This window comes from Agelaius phoeniceus, chromosome 7, assembly GCF_051311805.1.
Source record: "Agelaius phoeniceus isolate bAgePho1 chromosome 7, bAgePho1.hap1, whole genome shotgun sequence".
NCBI lineage: Eukaryota > Metazoa > Chordata > Aves > Passeriformes > Icteridae > Agelaius > Agelaius phoeniceus.
Window position 1 is genome coordinate 3,051,807 of NC_135271.1, and position 10,317 is coordinate 3,062,123.

Sequence of the window (10,317 nt, forward strand, 5' to 3'; positions counted from 1 at the left end):
ATTCCCTCTGGAGTGGCAGCGTTGGCCTTGGAAGGCCGAGGACCTGCAGGAATGACTTCAGATTTAACGAAACAAATTGCCTTTATGCTTTAGGCTGGAACAATGTGTTGGAGCCTGAGGGGGTGTTAGATTTTGCAGGCTGCCAGATGTACAGGGGAGTGGCCCTGGGCAGAGGGGAATGGATGTGCTTTATCTGGATCAGTGCCTTCTTGGAGGTGTGTTTGAAGCTGCTTTTCTGGCAGGACTGGCTCAGTAGAAAGCACAGTCCCAACGGGTAGGTGACTGAGGTGGGCTGTTGTTATGAATGAGGTCCCTATAGGTCTAATTTAATAAACCAACATTAGAATTTAGCAGCAATTTTAATTGAGCAGCAATTTTATATGAAATCATGCAATCAAATATAATCAAGCAGATACAAAATAATTTGGCAGTAGTTTGGATAAAGCATAAGCAAAACCAGTCAGGATACCGGGGGGTTTTCTCACCCTGCTTCCCATTCAAAAGATAAAGAATCCAAACACAGCTTCTAGACTGGATGCTAATACATATTCATCAATAATTTTCTGTCAATCTCCTCCTATTTTTGATTCTTGAAATCTATGTCACTGTACTGCACAGTGCATGCTCTGCTTGTTTCTAAGGGGTCTTTGGCTTTTGGTGTTCGCTTCCTACAAAGGCTTCTCCTCATCATCACTGTCCTTTGAACAACCCCACAAGCTGCACATGCACCCCAAGTCTTGTGTTATAGAAGTGTCATGGTTTGACACTGGCACAATGCCAGTGCCCCCATGAAGATACCATCTCCCTGGTAGCTGCTGTGACCAGGAATAAGCAAAGCAGGCTCCTACTTAGGAAAGAAAAGAAAACAGAACTTTATTAATTACTCTACAACTATAGATAAAAGGAACACACACACAGGGAAAATGAAAACCTTACAAATACATTTCCTCCTGCCCCCACAAAATTTCCAATACAATGCATCTATTACTCAAATCACCAACTCTCAGTCCAGCACCACCCTTCAGACAATCAATCCTCAGTTCATCAAGAGGAGAGGAGTCCTTCTTGTACCATGGGCTTCCCCTGGAAACACAGCTGAAGCCTCGTGTGTTTCCGTGTCACTTATGGCACCGCCCGGAGTCCATCTGCTGTCGTGACCTCTTCCTTTCATGTCCAGTGCTCTCACCACTGAACACGGACCAGAGCTGCTTCTAGGGTTGTCTTTTTTAAGGATGCTCTGTCCCGATCCAAAAAGGGCACAGTCTCTCCTTTGGGACACCTGTCCCCACAATCTCTCCTTTGGGACACCTGTCCCACCCATATTTTTCCACCCCCTGGGGCCGAGGGGCACCAACACTGAACCCTCTTGATTCTGAGGCATTGCCTCCCCCTAGAATGCAGTCTCTGTGTCACAAGGAACATGGTTCTGTCCATGGCTGTACAAAAAGAGTCCAGCAAAAGCCACTCCATCATCATCACTGTCCTTTGAACAACCCCACAAGCTGCACATGCACCCCAAGTCTTGTGTTATAGAAGTGTCATGGTTTGACACTGGCACAATGCCAGTGCCCCCATGAAGATACCATCTCCCTGGTAGCTGCTGTGACCAGGAATAAGCAAAGCAGGCTCCTACTTAGGAAAGAAAAGAAAACAGAACTTTATTAATTACTCTACAACTATAGATAAAAGGAACACACACACAGGGAAAATGAAAACCTTACAAATATATTTCCTCCTGCCCCCACAAAATTTCCAATACAATGCATCTATTACTCAAATCACCAACTCTCAGTCCAGCACCACCCTTCAGACAATCAATCCTCAGTTCATCAAGAGGAGAGGAGTCCTTCTTGTACCATGGGCTTCCCCTGGAAACACAGCTGAAGCCTCGTGTGTTTCCGTGTCACTTATGGCACCGCCTGGAGTCCATCTGCTGTCGTGACCTCTTCCTTTCATGTCCAGTGCTCTCACCACTGAACACGGACCAGAGCTGCTTCTAGGGTTGTCTTTTTTAAGGATGCTCTGTCCCGATCCAAAAAGGGCACAGTCTCTCCTTTGGGACACCTGTCCCCACAATCTCTCCTTTGGGACACCTGTCCCCCCCATATTTTTCCACCCCCTGGGGCCGAGGGGCACCAACACTGAACCCTCTTGATTCTGAGGCATTGCCTCCCCCTAGAATGCAGTCTCTGTGTCACAAGGAACATGGTTCTGTCCATGGCTGTACAAAAAGAGTCCAGCAAAAGCCACTCCATCATCTCTTCCCACTAAGATTCTTCTCTATTCTTCCACTATTTCTCACTCGCCCAGACCTCTCTCACACTTGCACATTCCTTCCTCATCTTCCACTCTGTCTTCTAGGAGAGGTCAATGATCTGTAAAGTTCTCATTCTCCGAGAAGGGGTTAAAAGCTCCTACAAGCGGCCGGTGCAGGCCCCCCTTCTTCTCCGTCCCAGCCCTGCTGCCGGCACAGGCCCATGTTTATCCAGTCTCAAGGTTACAGTCTCAGGCAGCGGCTCTCTCTCTCTCTCTCTCTCTCTGTGTCTCTCAGGGGTGGCTGCCCGATGGCTCCTGGTGTCTCCCTCTCTCTCTCTCTCTTCCACCCTTCCACCCCCGGGCTCAGGCCTACCTCTCTCGGCCACATGGCTTTTCCCTGCTCCCTGCCCAGCCAGCAGCTGGGCCGGGGCAGAGACCCGAACTCTTTCCCGCCAGAAACCTGAAAGGACCCTCCCAGGGGAGAGCTCTGCTTTTAACCCCATGTTCTCAGAGGCGTGTCCAATGTCCCAATGGCCAGGTTAAATGCCAATATTAAAGCCTGAATATCCATTGGCCCAAAACACAGCATCCCAAAAAACACATTTCCTGTCAAACCACCACAAGAAGCCAGCATTATATTCCAAAAAGAAGCCTTATTATTTAATCGATACCTGGAATCATCCCAATTTTGTCCATGTCAAAGCTGATTCTTTAATTATCCTGAGGCCTATTGCCTTTTGGGATGTTACTTATCTCAAACTACATCCTGCATCCTGTTTTCTCATGAACATCTGAAAACGTCTGTTTTGTGTCACTAATTCCATATCCTTTTCCTCTCTTACTTTTTAACAAATATTTTCTAAAACATTTAAAATATAGTTACAAGTGTTAGCATGAATCAGATTGATCTATCACACTGTTGAGCAAGAAATTGGCAGCAAGAGCCATGTAACACACTGGTTAAGGATTGCCCAGACAGAGCAGGGGAGAGTTTTCTCCAAGCAATGCCTCTGCTCCAGAATCATTTGCTGTTGTTTTGGGCCCATCGGTCTGCCTCGGCGGCAGCGGTGGTCCCCAGCCCGCATTGTTGAAGCCGTTGCCCTTCCTCGCCTTTAAGATGGGGACCCGCGTTCTGGCAGGCAGAATTTTTTGGCCCAGTTTTTTTTTTTTTTTTACGGGCCCGGCACCTGATGGAGAGCCCCCCCGGACTGGTCCTGGGTGAGGCGGCAGCGCCTCGCCTACCTCGGTTGTGGCCAGATCAACTGAGCCGCTTCTGCCAGGCGGGGCAGGGTTTGCCACGCCGGGTCCGTTGCTTTTTGTTGAGGTGGGAGGAGTTGGGGAGGCACCCACCAGGCCTCCGCGGGCCTTTTTATTTTTCTCTCGTGGCCCTAAGCCGCGGCACCGAGAAGCGTTGCGACGAAGGCGTGAGTGGGATGCCGGTGGGTCTGTCGTGGGGAGGCAGTGAGGTGCGTACCTCGGACCCCCCCCGGGCCCCCGGCCCCGTGGCCCCCATGGCTAGCACGGGTCGTTGCGAACGCGCCTCCGTGTCCCTTTTCTGTCGTGCCGTCCCCCGGCTTTTTTTTCCAGAAGGGAAAGCCGACCGCCGCTAGGCCGGGCAAAAGCTGGTGGCCCATGGCGCCAAGTCAGTGGAACTTTATCTTGCACAGTCGGCCGGAATCCCCAGGCTGGAAGGCGGGGGGCGCCACCGAGTCCCCCCCCGCCCGGCGGGGGCTGGTCCAGTCCTGCCGTTGCCTAGCCAAAAGGGGAGCCGTTGTTGCCCGTGGGTGGGTGACAGCACCCCCCGCACTCCTCTGCTGCCGCGAGCAATCCGATCCACAGGTGGGCTGGGCGGCTGTCGCCGTTGTTGTCCCAGGAGCGTTGCCGTGGGGCCCTTGTCGCTGTTGGCGCAGCTCATTCCCAGAGCCGCGCCTGATCGATGTGGCTTTTCTGGTGGCGTCGAAGAGGGCCCCCAGCGGGCCGGCTCTCCTTCTGAGGCTTCTCTGTCACGGGGAAGCCACGGCAGGGGGGGGGTCTGGTGCTCAGGCAGGGCGGTCTCCTTTCCAATTCGCTTCCCGTTGCAGGTGAGGTGTCGCCCCTCCCGCTGGCCTGGGGAAGGGCATCTTGACCATCCCGAGCTGTGTGACGGCCGCGTGGCCCCGCGAGCTTTCAGGTGTCCTTAAAAAAACCCATGAGGTGCCGGTGCTGGCCCCGGTCCGGGTAGCGCCCGTGTGGGCGCCGGCCACGAGCAGCGCCAGGCAGCGGTGCGGCTGGAGCTGAGCTGCGAGAAGGGAGAGTGGCGAGAGAGAAAAGAGAGAGGGCGAAAGTGCCCGAACACTATGGGGCGCGGACCCGGGTGGAACAGAGCCCGGTCCGCGCACTACTTCACCGTTCCGCCGCCTGCTGCAGAGCAAGCCGCCCCGGCTGAAAAGGGGCCTCGGTGTCCAGGCCACGCCCACCTCGTCAGGTCGCTGCCTCCTCTAGCACATCCGGTGCTTTCCGTGTGGCCCGGTGGGGGGATGTGCCGGGACGGGGTTTGGTCCCTGTGAGCGGGGCCCCGCTTGGCCCAACCTCGCCCGCGACCGGTCGCTCGCCCGCGACCTTTTGGCAGGCGGGTTTTTCTTGGCTTTGGTGGGGGGGGCGGGTCAGCCCCAGCCGAGACCTGTTCCGTGTGCCGCGCGCATCATTTCGAGCACGAGGCCGAATCTTGAACCGGGGCGCGGGCCCTGGGAAAAAAAGCGCGAGAGAGAGAGAGAGAGAGAGAGAGAGAGAGAGAGAGGAAGATCGTGCTCCATCCGAGTGGCGAAAAGCTGTGCAGTGGTCCCGGCTCCTTGCCCGTGGCGTTGCGGGAAAGGCTGGCCACCGCGGTCAGCCGTTGCCAAGAGGTGTGCCTTGCACGTGGCGCCATTCCCCATCCCAGGCGATGCCGGGCCGCGATGCGGCCGGCCGCCGTCCCTGCTGCCGGCGCCCATCGCCGCCACGCTGCCGCCCGCCGCCGTGTCTTTGTCCGCGATGCTGCTCCCGCGGGTCGGAGCAGCAAAAAGAAGCCTGGGGCAGTTGGGGTTTGGCACGGGGCAGGTTCGCCGGCGGGCCAGGTGCCTCCGGATGCTCACGCGCCGCGCCGCCGCTGTGGGTGGTGGTTACCTGGTTGATCCTGCCAGTAGTATATGCTTGTCTCAAAGCTTAAGCCATGCATGTCTAAGTACACACGGGAAGTACAGTGAAACTGCGAATGGCTCATGAAATCAGTTATGGTTCCTTTGGTCGCTCCTCTCCCGCTCCTTGGATAACTGTGGTAATTCTAGAGCTAATACATGCCGACGAGCGCCGACCTCCTGGGACGCGTGCATTTATCAGAACAAAACCAACCCAGGCCCGTCGGGCAGCTCTGGTTACTATAGATAAACTCGAGCCGATCGCACGCCTCTGTGGTGGTGACGACCCATTCGAATGCCTGCCCTATCAACTTTCGATGGTACTGTCTGTGCCTACCATGGTGACCACGGGTGACGGGGAATCAGGATTCGATTCCAGAGAGGGAGCCTGAGAAACGGCTACCACATCCAAGGAAGGCAGCAGGCGCGCAAATTACCCATTCCCGACCTGGGGAGGAAGTGACTAAAAATAACAATACAGGACTCTTTTGAGGCCCTGTAATTGGAACGAGCGCACTTTAAATCCTTGAGCGAGGATCCATTGAAGGGCAAGTCTGGTGCCAGCAGCCGCGGTAATTCCAGCTCCAATAGCGTATCCTAAAGTTGCTGCAGTTAAAAAGCTCATAGTTGGATCTTGGGATCGAGCTGGCGGTCCGCCGTGAGGCAAGCCACCCCCTGTGCCAGCCCCTGCCTCTCGGCGCCCCCTCGATGCTCTTAGCTGAGTGTCCCGCGGGGCCCGAAGCGTTTACTTTGAGAAAATTAGAGTGTTCAAAGCAGGCTGGCCGCCGGCATACTGCAGCTAGGAATAATGGAATAGGACTCTGGTTCTATTTTGTTGGTTTTCGGAAACGGGGCCATGATTAAGAGGGACGGCCGGGGGCATTGGTATTGTGCCGCTAGAGGTGAAATTCTTGGACTGGCGCAAGACGGCCTAGAGTGAAAGCATTTGCCAAGAATGTTTTCATTAATCAAGAACCAAAGTTGGAGGTTCGAAGACGACCAGATACCGTCGTAGTTCCAACCATAAACGATGCCGACTGGCGATCCGGCGGCGTTATTCCCATGACCCGCCGGGCAGCTCCCGGGAAATCCAAGTCTTTGGGTTCCAGGGGGAGTATGGTTGCAAAGCTGAAACTGAAAGGAATTGATGGAAGGGCACCACCAGGAGTGGAGCCTGCGGCTTAATTTGACTCAACACGGGAAACCTCACCCGGCCTGGACACGGACAGGATTGACAGATTGAGAGCTCTTTCTCGATTCCGTGGGTGGTGGTGCATGGCCATTCCTAGTTGGTGGAGCGATTTGTCTGGTTAATTCCGATAAGGAACGAGACTCTGGCATGCTAACTAGTTACGCGACCCCCGAGCGGTCGGCGTCCAACTTCTTAGAAGGACAAGTGGCGTTCAGCCACCCGAGATTGAGCAATAACAGGTCTGTGATGCCCTTAGATGTCCGGGGCTGCACGTGCACTACACTGGCTTGCTCAGCTTGTGCCTACTCTCCGCCGGCAGGCGCGGGTAACCCGTTGAAGCCCATTCCTGATGGGGATCGGGGATTGCAATTCTTCCCCGTGAACGAGGAATTCCCAGTAAGTGCAGGTCATAAGCTTGCGTTGATTAAGTCCCTGCCCTTTGTACACACCGCCCGTCGCTACTACCTATTGGATGGTTTAGTGAGGTCCTCGGATCGGCCCCGGAGTCGGCCCCGGTCCTGCCGGAGTGTCGAGAAGACGGTCGAACTTGACTATCTAGAGGAAGTAAAAGTCGTAACAAGGTTTCCGTAGGTGAACTGCGGAAGGATCATTACTGGTGGGGCTTGGCGCCTGCCGCCTCATGCCGGGCCGTCCGTCCAGCTGCGTGCGTGCGGCCTCACTCGCACGCCCGCTCTGTTCGCACGCTCGGCCCCCGGCTGCCGGCCCTGGTCGCACCGGGGGCCACACGCCCTTCCCCTTCGCTGCACACCGCAGCCCCAGAGAGAGAGAGCGGAGGCGCGCAGCACCTCCGGGCACGGGGGGTCGGAAGGGGGAGAGGGGAGAAAAGCCGCTCGGCGCGGCGAAGCGTGTCACGCGTGCACACGCCATGCGCACTTGCCAATGTGCGCGCGGGCGGGGCTCTCCCCGCGCTACACCGCGCGTCGCAGCCAGGCCTAGAGGCATGGCACGCTCACCACCGTCGCGACAGCTTGCCCCTCCGTCCCCCACACCACCCCCCCAACCACGGCCTTGCGCCGGTCTGCCGCCAGTCCGTCCCCGCCAGAGAGTGGGGGCGCGGCCGCGGGCCCACGAGCCTCGCGTCTGAAGCGGCCGGCGCTGCCGAACGCCGGTCGCCAGTGTGCCGTGTGCGGGCGCCTTGGCGCGGCCCGAGTTCTCCCGAGCTCGGCTCTCCTCGGCATGCGCGCAAGAAAGCTGCCCGGGTGCCGGGAGGGAGGGGTGCTTGGCACGGCCCCTCTTGGAGGCGGGCCCATCCTTTCCCTCGCTGCTTCGCCCATCAAGCGACGGCTGTCTGGCCGTGGCACCCGTTGGCGGCCAAGGTGGAATGGGCGAGGGAGCCGGGTGGCAGGGGCACCTTCGGGGCTCGGAGCAGGCAGCTCCTCTGGCCCTGCCCACACTGGGGAGCGGGGCTTTTGCTGGCCGGCAGAGTTCCCCGCTCTCAGGCCGAGCGGCCCCCCTCTCGCGCACGGCAGAGAAACTCCAAGGGCTGAGGCCTCTGGGCGTTCTGTGCCACGCTTCGTGGCACGCACGCGCGCCTGAGGTGTGCTTGGTGGTCGGGCCCACATCCCCCGCGCCGGCGGAGCAGCCCAAGCCACGCCGGTCCTCTCGGTTGCGCAGCGCCTGGCTACTGAGGGAAACCCCGGGCCCCGAGAAGGACATGGCGGTGGTGGCAGCAGATGTCGGGCACGCCCCCGCTGGTGGACGCTCCCCTGAGGGCGGCAGCGGGGGAGGCACCCCGGCAGGGCCATGCAGGTCGTTTCCCTCGCCCCAGGGTCAGGTACCTAGCGCTCCGCGCCTCTGTGGTCCCCCCAGTTTTTTTCCCTCTGCATCGTCAAACGCTGCAGGTTTGCTGAAAGGGGCCGGTGGGGCAGGGCGGCGGTTTAAAGACTCCGGCGGCTCGGCGCAGCCCGCCACGGCAGCGGCGGTGCCGGCGGTGGCAGGCATGGCGGGCGGTGGCCGAGCAGGGTGCCACTGAGGGGTGGGGAGCAGCTACTCCTGCCGATCGCCTGCGGTGGTTGTCCCATCGGCACCGGCTGCGCTCCTCCATCGCCGTCATCATCCCGCCGCGGGCCGTGGGGGTTAACTGCGCTGCACTAAGGAGGGGCGCCCTGCATCCCCCTCTCCGTGGCCCGGCCTCGACGGAGAGGCTGCGGCGCGCAGTCAGCCACGGAGGCCGACCCGCTCGCCTCGTTGTAACGGGCGACTCTGGCAGAGAGCGCGTGCTCTCTGCCCTTCCTCGGCTGTGGGGTCATGGCCGCCGGGGCCTGCCTGCTCTCTCTCCTCGGACTGCTGCCGTGGCCTCTGGCAAGCGCAGCGCTGTGTTCGGCGCGTCCAGTGCCTCTCCTCCCCTTGACAGCCTTTTCTCCTCGAAGGCACACTGGCGGCGCCGTCATCCTCCGGCCATGCCCAGGCTCAACCGCCTGCCCGCTTGTGGGGGGCAAGCGCTTGGTGGGCCCTCCAGCGGCAGAGGCCCGCAAGTGCAGGCGACCCCGTGCCGAGCGGTGGTGGTGCCGCTCGATGGGTATCCCTCCCTGTGGCGACAGTCAGCCAGGAAAGACCCGCCGTTGCCCAGCGGCGGTCCCATCCCGGGCCCCGCTTGTCACGTCCTCCATCGCCCTTCCCGGCCGCGTGTGGGCCGCAGAAAGGCGTGCGGGGCGGCCACGGGGGCGCTTCTCCCCACCCGGTCTCCGTGTGAAAAAGAGGACAGCGGGTGTTGCCCCCCGGCTCAGCGCCGTACCGCCTTCCGCTGGGCGCGTGCCCAAGGCAAGGCGCCCCGGCGGTGCGACATGGCGGCAGCGGTCCCGGGAGTGCGGCCCTGGCGGTGGCTGGTTCTGCCATCCAGCAGGCCTTGGGCACTGGCGATGCCGGCTCGGGTTGTCCTGTGAAAGCAAGAGGCGGGCGGGCCGCCGCGCCGTCCCACGTTCTGGCGCGCGCCACGTGGCCCTCCACACAGAGGCCGGGCCGAGCCCGGGCTCCTGGGCCGCCTCTGAAGGACGGCATTTGTGAGGTCGGCGTCTCCCCTCACAGGGGGAGGCAGTTGGGGGTGCGAGCTCCCCCGCCTCATGGCCGGCCTTCATAGCGTAGGTTGCTCCAGTTGTTTTTTTCCCTCCCCTTCCATTTCTGTGTGTTCGTACGGTTGAAGCCAGGTGCACGCCCCCGCGTCCTCGGCGCCAGAGTAACAAAAAAAGGGGCCGCTCGGCGTGAGCGGTGCCCAAAGGGCAGACAACTCTTAGCAGTGGATCACTCGGCTCGTGTGTCAATGAAGAACGCAGCTAGCTGCGAGAATTAATGTGAATTGCAGGACACATTGATCTTTGACACTTCAAACGCACTTGCAGCCCCGGGTTCCTCCCAGGGCTACGCCTGTCTGAGCATCGCTTGACAATCAATTGCTGTCCAGGGGCCACCCCGGCGGCGCGGCTAAGGTCGTCTTGCAGGCCCGTCGCCCGCGGAGGTGGCAGCGGCAGCGGCGAGTCCGGTGTCCCTCCAGTGCCAGGAGGGAAGGTGGTCAGGGGTTCGGCGAGAGAAGCGCTTCCCTAGGCGGCCTCGATCCCTTCCCTGCGGCCCGGTAGGCATCGTCTTCATTGCAGTTGTCATCGTCGTCGTCGTTGCCGCGCAGGGCCTTCGTCCCCCTAAATGCAGACTCGGGGAGCGCTCCGTAGCTCCCTGCTCCCGGAGCGTGCCGCTGGGGCGGAGCTC

At 59.4% G+C, this 10,317-nt stretch overlaps 1 non-coding gene across 1 annotated transcript; it reads left to right on the top strand.

Annotated features, from left to right (window-relative positions):
* The first annotated feature begins 9,842 nt into the window (after positions 1-9,842).
* LOC129131483 (5.8S ribosomal RNA) lies at positions 9,843-9,995 on the top strand. The gene has a single exon (XR_008535650.2). It is a non-coding gene; the product is annotated as a 5.8S ribosomal RNA (ribosomal RNA).
* Positions 9,996-10,317: the final 322 nt, after the last annotated feature.